General features: G+C 37.5%; 1 pseudogene; it reads left to right on the top strand.

Moving 5' to 3' along the window:
- Positions 1-1,090: 1,090 nt before the first annotated feature.
- LOC113295921 lies at positions 1,091-3,655 on the top strand (annotated as a pseudogene).
- The last annotated feature ends 10,325 nt before the right edge of the window (positions 3,656-13,980 follow it).

Genomic DNA, 13,980 nt, shown 5'->3' with positions numbered 1-13,980 from the left:
ATTTCCTTAGATGACGTCACACAACCTAAGAGTTGCTTCAACTTAATTGAAGACTTTAAACCAAATCTGCCTCCCACAGAATAAGCATACATAATTTATTACCTGATTATAATCGAAACAGATGATCAAGTCAAACGTAGATTGACAAGTTGGATCAAGATCAAGAATTTGAATGAGCTTTAAATGCTAATTAGTCATTGGTGGACAGTTTTATTTGCTAACTAGTCGAATTATAGTTTGTTTGTTTGTTTTTTTTTTTTTTTGACTTGGGTTTGAGTTAAATAAAATGTCTGACTTAAAGGTCACTGAATCAGGTAAAAAAATTGCCTGACTTGACTTAGCAAACGCGTCATGACTTGGGCATCTGAGTATGGATAAATTTTACTTGAAGACACCCTATAGATGAAATGTCCAAGTTTGACACATTGTTTTACTCGTCTAAATCATCATTTGTAATATGTCATTTTTGTTAAGCTAGATGGGTGTATACTGAGTCAGATATATTTTTTATTTAACTCGAAGACTCTTGCATTAGATTTTCATCTGACTTGAGCCCAAGATAGACATTCCAAATAAAAAAGTTAACAAGTCAGATTTCAGATGCAAGTCAGCAAAAGTAACGACGTCTTACATCTTGTTGGTTTTCAAGGTTGGGGTGAACTTAATCTTGAAGGCGCAAATCATCCCAGAAGCCATAAGGTTATTCGGATATAGTTATGTTGTTTCATAGGTGACTCATTTATAGCTTCTTTTCCTGGGTTGGACTTTGATTTGAGTTATATAACTAGATTTTAGCACCTTGCTGGTTAGGCCCCCCGAGTCATTTGATATTCCTTCCAATGAAGAAGTCAAATTATGTTGTTACACAATATAGATATGCAATTCAAAGACATGGGATCTGATCTTTTATGTTTCTCATGCAATCAAGTAATGTCTTAGATATGGTTTTCAGAGTCTTCACTCTAAGGTGCATTACATGTTTTTATGTGTTTTTTTGTTCCTTCAATTAATAACTTCGTTTATTGATTTGTGATTATGGATTACGGTTTTTGAATTTTCCTTTTTGTAAAAATTAATAGGTGGTTTTGGTATGAGTGAAGTTATTGCCAAACAATCAACAGAAGAGAATAGTGCACAGAACATTAAGAACCCATCTTTAGGATGGATGATTGGATTTCTCTTCGTCGTTAGTTTTCTTGGACTCTTCTCCGTCGTGCCTCTCCGTAAGGTAAAAAAATAAAAAATAATTACATTTAGGAAAATGAAGAACAATCTCATTTCTTTTTAATTTCCTTTACTTGAGTGATGCATGTTTTCTTTGGTGATTTCTAAGTAGCTACTGGTATGTTTTTTTTTATGCAGATTATGGTGATAGACTTTAAGCTAATCTACCCAAGTGGAACTGCCACAGCTCATCATATCAACAGCTTTCACACACCACAGGGTGCCAAACTAGCCAAGTAAGACTTTTTTCATAAACCAAATTTCACTATATGTATCAAACCCAATAAATCATGCCAACCTTGATTACAATAAGATCCATGTATGTCAGTTTGGAAAAAAAATAGTTTCACTCTGTCTCATTGAATTAGTTTACGTAAACTTTTAACCTCTTGAATTTTTTCACCTTTTGAAATTCTGTTTTTAGGAAACAAGTGAAGCGTTGGGGAAGTTTTTCTCGTTTAGCTTCTTGTGGGGTTTCTTCCAATGGTTTTTCACTTCTGTAGACGGTTGTGGATTTATAAACTTCCCTACGTTTGGTCTCAAAGCCTTAGAGAACAGGTGCATATAAACTTCTAGATAGAGTGTAAAAGTACAAAGTAGAGCTAGATCCTGACTTACATTATTGAAACAGGTTCTACTTTGATTTCTCGGCTACTTATGTCGGGGTTGGAATGATTTGTCATGGGGAATTATGTGGCCTCTTATAGAAAATAGGAAGGGAGACTGGTACCCTGCAGAGCTCTCGCCTAACAGCCTCCATGGGATCCAAGGCTACAGGGTAAATTTTTATTTTTTATTTTCATTTATGACGCCTTCTTATTAATTTCACATTAAAAAAATATTACCAAACAATTTTGCTAAAAGTTATTTAAGTGTGATTGGTGGCAAGGATGCATAACCATAATATAATATACCAATCAATTGTAGATGCAATCCTGGCCAAAAAAAAGACCCTAGGTAATTTCCATCTGGGATTTCAACCTTTTTGCTACGGCTGGCTAAATTACTAAATAACCTTTGGTTGTGGATCCTGAGTTTGGTATCAGTAGATAACTTGGCAGGTTTTTTTTTTTCCCCATTTGAACTAACATTTGCTTGTATGCTGCTAATAATAGATCTTCATTGCCATAGCCATGATCCTTGGTGACGGTCTCTACAATTTCGTAAAAGTTCTAAACCGAACAGTTCTCGGCTTACTTCATCAACTACGAAGCAGAGATGTACTTCCTGTCGCTGACCAACCAGATACAGCCAATAAATCTATCTCTTATGATGACCAGCGTAGGACTGAACTCTTCCTCAAAGACCAAATTCCTACATGGCTGGCTGTCCTGGGATACATCAGCATTGCTGTTGTCTCCATGATCACTCTACCGTACATTTTTCACCAACTCAAATGGTACTATGTATTGGTCATCTATATCTTTGCGCCAGTTCTAGCTTTCTGCAATGCCTATGGATGTGGTCTCACTGATTGGTCACTTGCATCCACTTATGGAAAATTGGCCATCTTCACCATTGGCGCTTGGGCTGGGGCTTCTCACGGTGGGGTCCTTGCTGGTCTTGCAGCCTGTGGTGTCATGATGAATATCGTCTCCACTGCTTCCGATCTGATGCAGGATTTTAAAACCGGCTACATGACATTAGCATCACCAAGGTATTCTATATTATTATGTCATATAAGTAGAGGAATCTGCAACCTTTTTACCTTTAGCATATGACGAATCCTGAAATATGCATTACGCATTTGACGCTCCCTTAAAAAGCAGATCCTAGAAGTTTGCTTCGAAACTGAAGGTTAAATGGCGTTTTACCAATCCATGAATTTCTAGATGAAATTTGTATTTTAGATTAGCCAACAAGAATTTACTGATTCATATCAGCCGATTCCCAAATTAAATTTAACGAAGAAATGCTTTCTTTTGTAGGTCTATGTTTGTGAGCCAAGTTATTGGAACTGCAATGGGGTGTATAATATCTCCTTGTGTATTTTGGCTCTTCGTCAAAGCTTTCGACGATCTAGGGATACCAGGGTCAGAATATCCAGCCCCATATGCTCTTGTATACCGTAACATGGCAATATTAGGAGTCGAAGGCTTCTCAAGTTTACCCAAGAACTGCTTAAAGCTGTGCTATGGATTTTTTGCCGCAGTAATATTTATTAATGCAATTAGAGACTCCGTTGGAAAGAAGTGGTCGTCGTACTTCGTGATTGATATGTGCCTTGGGAGCTTGATTTTGTTTGTGTGGGAGAAGGTAAATAAGCCCAAAGCTGATGCATTTGGTCCTTGCCTCTGGTTTGATATGCGGAGATGGGATATGGACTTTGCCAAGTTCGATTCTTGCTTTAGCAGGTGTTAAGCCACCTATTTGTATGAAGTTCCTATCCGCTAAGGATAACATCAGGGTTGATAAAATCTTAAAAGGGTAGTGAATATACTTTATATACCTGGTCAAAGTACTAACTAATATTCTGTTTCATGTTTTTTTTTTTTTTTTTTGAGATGTATTATATAAAATGTATTTGTAGAATGTCCATATGTACTAATGTCGTCAAAGCAACTGCAAGTCATAGTAGTATCTCATCTTCATCCTCCTCAAAAATAAAAAGGAAGGCTATTATTCGGGCGTCACATTTTATTAGAGGGGCGTCACCTAATAGGACAAAAACCGGCCGTCCATAAATAATATCAAAAATCCCTTATCTCAAATAATTTTATAATTAAATAACCCTTATTTAGTTAATTTTAATTTAATTTAATTGGTGAATTTTGGGACAAAGTTTTTGTGGGAAGAAAAACTGGCCGTCAAATAAACTTCTACGGTTGGAAATAATTCAAATCTAGACGTAAAATCACTTCTACAGTTGGAAATACTCCAAACCTGGACGTAAAATCACTTCTACGGTTGGAATTAAAAGAAACCTGGACGTAAAATGAGCTTCTACGGTTGGAATTAAAAGGAACCTGGACGTAAAATGAGCTTCTACGGTTGGAACTAATTCAAACCTGGACGTAAAACTACATGCAAATAAAATTCTACGGTTGGAATTAATCCAAACCTGGACGTAAAATCACTTCTAGTTAAAGGGTAATCCAGACATTTTGTATATGTGTTAGGATATCCCATAACCACTTTTTTGGACATTAAGAATCCAAGTGAAGCCCCACTATTGAAATGTGACGCCCCAATAACAACCTTCCGAAAAAACATTGAGCTGGAAATGTAAGATCTCATAGTTGATTTGTTACGCCACATTCAGTAATAGACTAATTTGGGGCCACTAATAAAATGAAATAGGCTTGCTAAAAAGTAATATCAAAGATATTTTTTTTAGTAAATAAACCAGGCTCAACCCTGGATAAGCATACCACAGTCAGTTACATTTCCTCCTTGTAGGAGGTTTACCAAAAGAGAATTGATACAAGGACCATCCCACTGTGATGAGATTTTACGATTAAGAGAAACTTCTGTTAATTTACTTGCTAATAAGTTTTCAGATTCTGGAACTCTACTAAGTTCCTTGAGGTTTCTAATACACAAAATAAAGTTTTTATATCTTTCTGCGTACATCCTTTGTACATTCTTCCCTGCTTCACCTATTTTGCTCCTAACAGCTTTAAGGACTTTCACATTGTCACCGATCCAAGCCTTTAAAAACACTCCTTTTTTTCCATTCTCGTTTCCCCCCCAGAAAAAGTCCCTCTGCAATTTATCAATACTTTCTGTTACTGCTACTGGAACTCTAAAGCAGTTCATCTGATACAAGGGCACTGTGGAAGAAGAAGCTTGTATCATGAATCTTTTTCCAGCACAAGAGAGATGTTTTCCTTTCTACTCCTTCAAATTTCCCCCAATTCTATCTAGCATAAACTGACAAGACTTAACTTTTGATGTGTGCGTAAACAACGGAGACCCTAAATACTTATCGTTGAGAGCTATTCTTTTCATACCTAAAGTAGTTATAATCTCATCCATAGTGTTCTGGTGAGAGTTTTTACTGAAAAAAACACCAGACTTCTCCATATTTATGAGTTGGCCAGACGCCAAACTAACATCGTTCAACACTTTCTAAATGTTCTCACTTTCAGACTTGCTATATTTACTGAAAATCAACAGATCGTCAGCAAACAGAAGATGAGATATGGCAGGGACATTTTGTCCCACTTTTATCCCATGGATGAGGTTCAGGTCTTCGGCTTTAGATATGGCTCTAGAAAGCATCTCCGTGCATATTATAAAGAGGTAGGGAGATAAAGGATCTCCCTGCCTCAGTCCTCTAGATGGACTAAATTGCTCGCATGGGACTCCATTTATGAGGACTGAAGACGAAACAATGCTAATACATTGGTGTACTAGCTTACACCACTGACTATTGAAACCTAGCTTGACCAGAATCCTTCCTAAAAACTTCCACTCTACTCTGTCGAAGGCTTTCGACATATCGATCTTGAGGCCCATAAGAAACTCACTACCCCTCTGAGCCCTTAAGGTATGGATCATCTCATGTGCAATGAACACATTATCTGAGATCTGCCTCCCTTGAATGGAGGCAGCCTGGTAGGGTGAGATAATATTTGGCAGAATTTTTTTCAATCTATTTGCTAAGAGTTTTGAGATCATTTTGTAAATGATATTGCTTAAACTAATTGTTCTATACTCTCTAGTTGCCTGTGGGTATTCTATATTGGGTATAAGAGTGATGAACGTAGTGTTTATCTCTCTTAACATGAACCCAGAATTGAAAAAACTTTCAATCATGTTAAACACTTCCCCCTGCACTAATTCCCAGTTCATCTGAAAGAAACGCGGGGTGAAACCATCTGGGCCTGGTGCCGAGTCAGGCTCCATGGAGAAAACAACATACTTTATTTCCTCCATCGTTGGAATTTCAGTCAGCATCTCATTATCCTTCTCTGTTACTATTGGTTGCACACTTTCCAGGTAACTGTTCTCTACATCATGGTTAGAAGTGGTGGAAACCTCCTTGAAATGACCCGTGATGATTTCAGCTACTTTCTCTCTTCCCTCTACCCACTGACCTGCACTATCTCTAACAGCCTCTATTCTGTTCCTCCTATACCTGTTTACAGCTTTCCTATGAAAGTAAGCTGTATTCCTATCCCCTAGTTTAATTTCCTGCTCCCCACTCTTATCCTTCCAGAAATTTTCCTTAATCATATACCAATGATCCACCTCTCTTTCACACTTTCTAATCTCATTACTCCTGTTGCTAAGGCTAATATTGAAGATGACAATTTTAAGACTATTTTTGGCTCTTGGCAGGTTAGTATTTATGTTTCCAAAACTATTCTTGTTCCATTTAAATATCTCTTGCTTGGTCCTCTTGAGCTTGTGAACAAGTTTGTAAGCTTTGCTGCCTGTAGTCTTTCTTTTCCAACTCTCTTTTATCACCTTCCTGCATCCTGGTTCCTTCAACCATGTTCCCAAAACCCTGAAAGGCTTGTTCTCTCCTTTGGGGACAATTTCCGTATTGATAATAATTGGGGGGGGGGGGGGCCAAAAAAAAAAAAAAAAAAAAAAAAACAAAAAAAAAAAAAAAACAAAACAACAACACCCCCCCCCCCCCCCCCCCCCCCCCCCCCCCCCCCCACACACACACACACACCATTTTCCATTGGCCAACACCCTATCCAATCTAGCTTCAGTTAGTGCTTCATCTTTCCTCTTGTTGCTCCAAGTATACGGATATCCCATAAACCCCAGGTCACACAAATCTGCCATCTCCAGACAATACAAAATTTTATCCGCCTCAGTCTTGTTGAAGTTTCCATTACCTTTCTTATCTTGTTCTATCAAAGTGAGATTCAGATCCCCTATCATCAACCAAGCTTGGTTCAAATTCCCAGCCATTTGTGCTATGTACTTGTTGGGATTATGCCCAAAAACAATAGTTTGACATTCCCATTTAAGATATTATTCAACAGTTCATTTTAAACATGCTTTGTGAGATATGATCAAATATATTAGTTGCAATTTATGCAGTGGGAGATACAATATATTGGTGACATTTTGGTTCGTAATCTATGAGTTTTTTTTTATATTGATTAGATTATAACTTGCTATGATTATTGCGTATGTATTATGATAAATCTCAATCATAGAAGTGGAGACTTCTAAATCTAGCAGGTTGATGTAATTGGATTACATCGAACCGGTCGGTTAGTTCTGTTCATTGTATATCAGCTAATTGAATGGATCTAAGTTAATACTTTACATAAGTTCTTAATCCTGAGAATGTGTATATACCTTACGTGTATTTCCGGATATCTTGTCTTACCAAGCAGTGAGGTCATTAATTTGGATTCAATATCTGGGTAAGATGGATGGTTGTCAGTGTGCAGTAAGAATATACATATATTCAATGTGGTATCCGACTCGGATGTGTATTCCCTTGGATTATTATGGGGGAATTATTATTCTAGACTGGTCAGTAGTCATTTAAATTGCTTAAGTGATTATTAGAATAATAATAAGAACATCACATCAAGGAACAAAATATAAATTCTGCATAGGAGCTGATATGTCATTGTTACACGCCTATGAGAATTTATGAATACCGGTATTAGTGGAGGGACTTACTGTAAGAAAGTAGAGGAAGGGTTTTACTTTTATTAAAACAGGTAATTTTAGAGTGTTTGTCAATTACAAGTCTTTGGTGTAGTGACTTGTAATTTCTTAATCGTATTTGGAATTGTGTGAGACACAAAGAATTCTATACGGTTAAGAAAAGCTAAAATTGCTTGTAGCCCAAGAGACCTAATTGTATTTGGAGAAGATTTTTGAGAACAAGAAGGATAACTCCTTATATGAAAACTATATAAGGGGAGCAAGCTAGAAGAGTTGGGATACCGAAAACTAAGAATAGCTACGCCATCTTGTTCTCCCATCTTTACACAATTAAGTTTATTGTGTGAAAGCCCAAAAGACAAAAACGTGCTCTTCCTCGCAAGTTTTTTTCTTTACAGCAAGATATTCTTTTTGTTTTTCGTTATTAACAAAGTCAAAAGAAGCCTGGCGTTTTTAGGGGCCACTCAAAAGGATTTAGGGGCCAACAATAAAACAAAAAAGGTCACCCAAAGGGAAAATGTATCCATCCCTTATCTCGCGTAATTCGTAATGGCGAAATTACCCTTATATATTCGGAGGATATGATAACATTGTTACGCTCCGAATGCAATCGGAAGCCAAAATATTTCCCAGACTTCCGATTGTAGTCGGTGCAGTATTTCTTGGTTCGTGTTTTGGATTCAACGTTAATCGGGAGTTAAATATATTACAAAACCTACCGATTATAAGTTGCCGCAAATTCAAATTTTGAAAGATACCATAATCGGTAGATATGCTAAATCCAATACCTACCGATTATTGGTTTCTCCACATTCAACTTTCGTCAAATTAGCCGTTGGAGTTTTTGGGAAAAACAAAAAGAGCCGTTGGACCCTAAACCTATATGAAGAAACTCATATCTATCACCCCAATTGCACCAAACTCTTTCCTCTCTTCAGTTTTAATTTTCATAACAAAAAACATGGATATTTCTTTTGCCGAAGAAGAAGATTGTGCTATTTATAGAGCGTGGGTTGTGGTAACTACTCATGATCGTGTTCACAAGCTCCACAAATCGGAATCCGAAGAGCAGATATGGAACCGTATCTTAATGGTATTTGAGGCCTTAGATGGTAATCGAATTCGAAGATCATCCAATGACATTAAGATGAGAAATAATGCGCTCGATAAGGAGATTGACAAACTTGAAGATGAGGAACGGTTTGTTAGGAACGCTTTTCCTTGGTGGACGTATGAAAAACGAGTAAGTATCTCTATAACTCCAACTCACATTAACAAAAGTTAGTACTAACTTGTTACTCATTCGTAATTTCAGAGAAATCTTGCGGATCGCCGGTATGTGGACCTCTACGGGAAACGATTTGAACATGAAGGATGCTACAAAATCAAGAGGGACAATTTCTATGGTCACTGGAAGTTATGATCTGTTTTAATACTTTTATGGTCAATTAGGAGTATGGATTTAGGTGCTTTTGACGAAATTGTAAGGTTAAGACCGTTTGAATTTTATGTAATGGATGTAATCGGAGTATTATTAATATAAAAACTAGCCGATTATACGAAATCGGTAGATTATTTTGTTAAACAAACTACCGATTGTAATATTCGGTTATGTTATGAGTCAACTTTCTTTACGATTATGGTGTTGTTTGGTTCCGATTGTAATATTCGGTTAGAATAATCGAAAGGGTAATAAAAACTAAACTTCCGATTATGGTTTGTTTGAACTTGTAATATTCGGAGGATGGGTTTTTTGTAAAGTTCCGAATGTACGATGGCCCAAAAATCAGAATTTGGGAAAAACTGATACTTTTCAAATTTTGAAATTCAAATAATCGGAAGTTAAACAGTTACCCAAACTTCCGAATATGGGCTGTCTAACCTTCTATATTGTCCCTTGGAACCACATAGAGCCATGGCGTGGTTTGTTTTGAACTTGTAATATTCGGAGGATAAATTTTTTTGTAAAGTTCCGAATGTACGATGGCCCAAAAATCAGAATTTGGGAAAAACTGATATTTTTCAAATTTTGAAATTGAAATAATCGGAAGTTAAACAGTTACCCAAACTTCCGAATATGGGCTGTCTAACCTTCTATATTGGCCCTTGGAACCACCTAGAGCCATGGCGTGGTTTGTTTTGAACTTGTAATATTCGAAGGATAAATTTTTTTGTAAAGTTCCGAATGTACGACGGCCCAAAAATCAGAATTTGGGAAAAACTGATACTTTTCAAATTTTGAAATTGAATTAATCGGAAGTTAAACAGTTACCCAAACTTCCGAATATGGGCTGTCTAACCTTCTATATTGGCCCTTGGAACCACCTAGAGTCATGGCGTGGTTTGTTTTGAACTTGTAATATTCGGAGGATAAATTTTTTTGTAAAGTTCCGATTGTACGATGGCCCAAAAATCAGAATTTGGGAAAAAATGATACTTTTCAAATTTTGAAATTGAAATAATCGGAAGTTAAACAGTTACCCAAACTTCCGAATATGGGCTGTCTAACCTTCTATCTTGGCCCTTGGAACCACCTAGAGCCATGGCGTGGTTTGTTTTGAACTTGTAATATTCGGAGGATAAATTTTTTTGTAAAGTTCCGATTGTACGATGGCCCAAAAATCAGAATTTGGGAAAAACACAAATTTTGAAATTGAAATAATCGGAAGTTAAATTAGTTACCAAATCTTCCGAATATAATACACAAATCATTATCATTTGAACTTGTCTAACTTAGTTACCCAAACAAATTTCCGAATGTACAACAAAAATCATTGTCATTTATCTGCTCTTCTTTACTTTACGACCGTGACTACCTCCCAGTCCTGCACGACCACGGGTTTGAGCACCTTCAGTTGGAGCAGCTTCAGTTGGAGCAGCTTCAGCGCTCGAGTTCTTTTACCCGTCTTTGATACTGCCACCTTGGGCGGATGCCTCTTCGTGACTTTCTCCCCAAACTGGGCAGCATAATCTTCGTTATCCATATTATCAACTAGATCTCTAGCCTCTTTGATCTTCTCAGCTGGCATGGGGTCTCCGCTCTTCAGGCATGCAGTTAACATTTTGGAAACACGCTTGAACCTATTCACCTGTTTTTTATACGTAATGACATAACATCAAACGGTAATTACCTAAGATTTATAGGAATCATATAAAATGAACAAAAATATAAGAACACGCACCAGTCTATCATAACCAGCTGGTTTGTCTTTGATGATACAATTATAACTTGAACCCGCCGCAGTATTGTTGGATTTGATTTCACGGATAACCAAAGGATGTGATACCTTGTTATACCAACTCATATAGTCTGGAGAAATTTCATCACCTCGGTTGGTTCGTCTACCAGTGTCGATAATGAAGTCATTCCTCTTATCCCAGTTATCAAGAACAGTAGGTGGGCCTGTGTGAACAATTGTAAGATTATCACCACTAGAAGAGCACAACTCCAACTCCAATTTGTAGTAATCCCCCATTTTCTCCAGAGGTTGTTGTTGTATATACCCGTGTTGTCGCATCACCCTAGAGGGGTTATACATCACATATCCTGTGGGGTGCCACAATGGTCCAAAATAAATGGACAAGTCCGACCGAAAATTTATATGCCCACTGGCTCGATCTTCCTTGTATGGATCAAAGCATACGTCCGAGGCCTTCAATTGGTCCAAAATCTCCCTCATGCAAATCAACTGCTGCTCTTTTGTCCTAGAACGGTTGTCTTCAAATATATACTTTGTTCCTCTAGGAGTACCTTTGCACCACCCCGGGTTCTCTCCGGCCAACTTCAGGATAGGGAAGTGGTCATAGATCCATGCCTATATACATAAGAAATCAAGTTTTAGTAAATAGATTGTGTATATTCGGTAGTAATTTCCAAACATAATTTCCGATTATATATAATCGGAAACAAAACTGAGTACCTATCTACCGAATACCCAACATTCGGAAGTAGATATGGATCATTTCCTACCGAATATGCGTCATTTGGAGTTCAATAACATATAGTTTTTCTGGCCTGTATATTCGGTAGTAATATCAAAAAAGTATTTCCGATCATATATAATCGGAAATAAAACTAAGTACCTAGCCACCGAATAACAAACATTCGGAAAATAAGATGGATCAATTCCTACGGAATATACGTCCTTTGGAGTTCAGTAACCTCTAGTTTTTCTGGCCTGTATATTCGGTGGTAATATCAAAAACGTATTTCCGATTATATATAATCGGAAATAAAACTAAGTACCTAGCCACCGAATAACAAACATTCGGAAAATAAGATGGATCAATTCCTACCGAATATGCGTCCTTTGGAGTTATGAATATGCGTCCTTTGGAGTTATGAATATGCATCATATGTATTGTCTACCGAATAACTACAGAGTGAGTTATAGAGTTAAAGAAAAAACCTGAAATAGAGCCACGTTCCCGGCAACTTGGCAGGTTCCTAGCCTCGACGCCTTTCTCAACTCTTCCATCAAGAATGCTAGGCATGTCGTGCCCCAAGAATAGTCACCGACTTCATGGAGAGGATCCAAAAGTTGTATAAGTTTTGCGTCGATCCGGTTGCCAGAAGTATTGGGGAATATGACACATCCCAATACACAGAGGAGATATGCAGTGGCAGCGTGGTTCACTTGCTCATCAGTTGACGTTCCATTCTTTTCCTTCTCCAAGGTGCCTCGGAACATATTCATCAAAGCTGTAATGTTGATCTGTCTTGTTCTATAACTGGCATGCCTCCTAAACTCTGCTGTTGTTGTCTTTTCATCCCAACCTAAGCACTTGTTAGTTAGAGAATAAAGTTGTGCCCAACTTAACTGCTTTGTGTAGTTAAACTTCACAGATGTGCCTTGGTCGGGAAGGTTAAAAATCTGCACAACATCATCCGGGGTGATCGTCATCTCCCCAAACGGCATATGGAAAGTATCGGTCTCAGGATACATTCTCTCCACGAATGCCGATATGGCCACACGATCATGTTCCAACAATGAATTCTCGGCGGCATTAGCTAACCCCGAGTTGGCAACAATTGTCTTGAACCTTTCACATTCACCGGATAAAGGCCATGCAAGCATTTTTGTTGGTGCGGCGGTAGGTTTGAGTAGACGGACCGCATCTTGATGATCCTATTAAAGTACATAAAAAAATCCTTAATACAAGTATTACGATATAACACATAGACAATACATTAATAAAAAATAGTAATTTTATTACCTCGGTTTCATATATTTCTCTGGCCCATGAGTCTTTGTATCCAAATAGCAATTTTCCTCCATCCGCTGGTAATCCAAGGATTGTGCCTGCTGGAATACCCTTCTTCTTCAAGTGCTGAGGGACAAGATGTGATGCTTTCTTAGCAATATCCTTCCTTACAACATCTTTTCCTTTTTTGGCTTTTTGGGTACCACTTGGTTGTCCTTCTTCTTCTACTCTTGCCACTGGATCAACTGGTTCAACACTTGGTCCTGCACTTTGTTGAGCGGCTTGTTCAACAATTGGTCGCACCCCTTGTTCACTGCCTTGTTGTTCAACAGTTGGTTGCACTCCTTGTTGACTGCTTTGTTCTTGTTCGCTTTGTTGAGCACCTGAATTATCTTTGGCACTCCTTTCCCTCCTAGCACTAGCTGTCACTTTCTTCCTCCCTTCTCGACTTTGTCTAAACAACAAAGAAAGGAACAATATTTACAAACTATACAATCGGAAGACAAAGTATGGAAATATAACCCGAATGTACACATTCGTACGTAAGAAGACACATATTGTTCCCGAATACAAAACAATCGGAAGCTAACTAAACATATTTGCAACCGAATATACATCAATTGGAGTTCAAAAGCTGTAAATTTTTCATCCTACACAATCGGAAGACAAAGTGCACATCTATAACCCGAATGTACAAATTCGGAAGTAAGAATACACATATTTTTTCCGAATGAAAAACAATCGGAATATAACTAAACATGTTTGCAACCGAATATTCATCAACTGGAGTTCAGAAACTCTAAAATTTTATCCCACAATCGGAGGTATAAAACATTATATTGTCTTCCGAATAAATACTGGCCCCAAAATGGGATTTTTCCTATATCAGAAATTTTGAGATTTTTTCAATATATACATTCGGTAGTGAGTGTTCTTCCGAATACTTTGTGTCTACTTAAA

Source organism: Papaver somniferum, chromosome 7, assembly GCF_003573695.1.
Source record: "Papaver somniferum cultivar HN1 chromosome 7, ASM357369v1, whole genome shotgun sequence".
NCBI lineage: Eukaryota > Viridiplantae > Streptophyta > Magnoliopsida > Ranunculales > Papaveraceae > Papaver > Papaver somniferum.
Note: the sequence above shows the minus strand (reverse complement) of the source record. Positions and strands in the feature narration are given on the sequence as shown.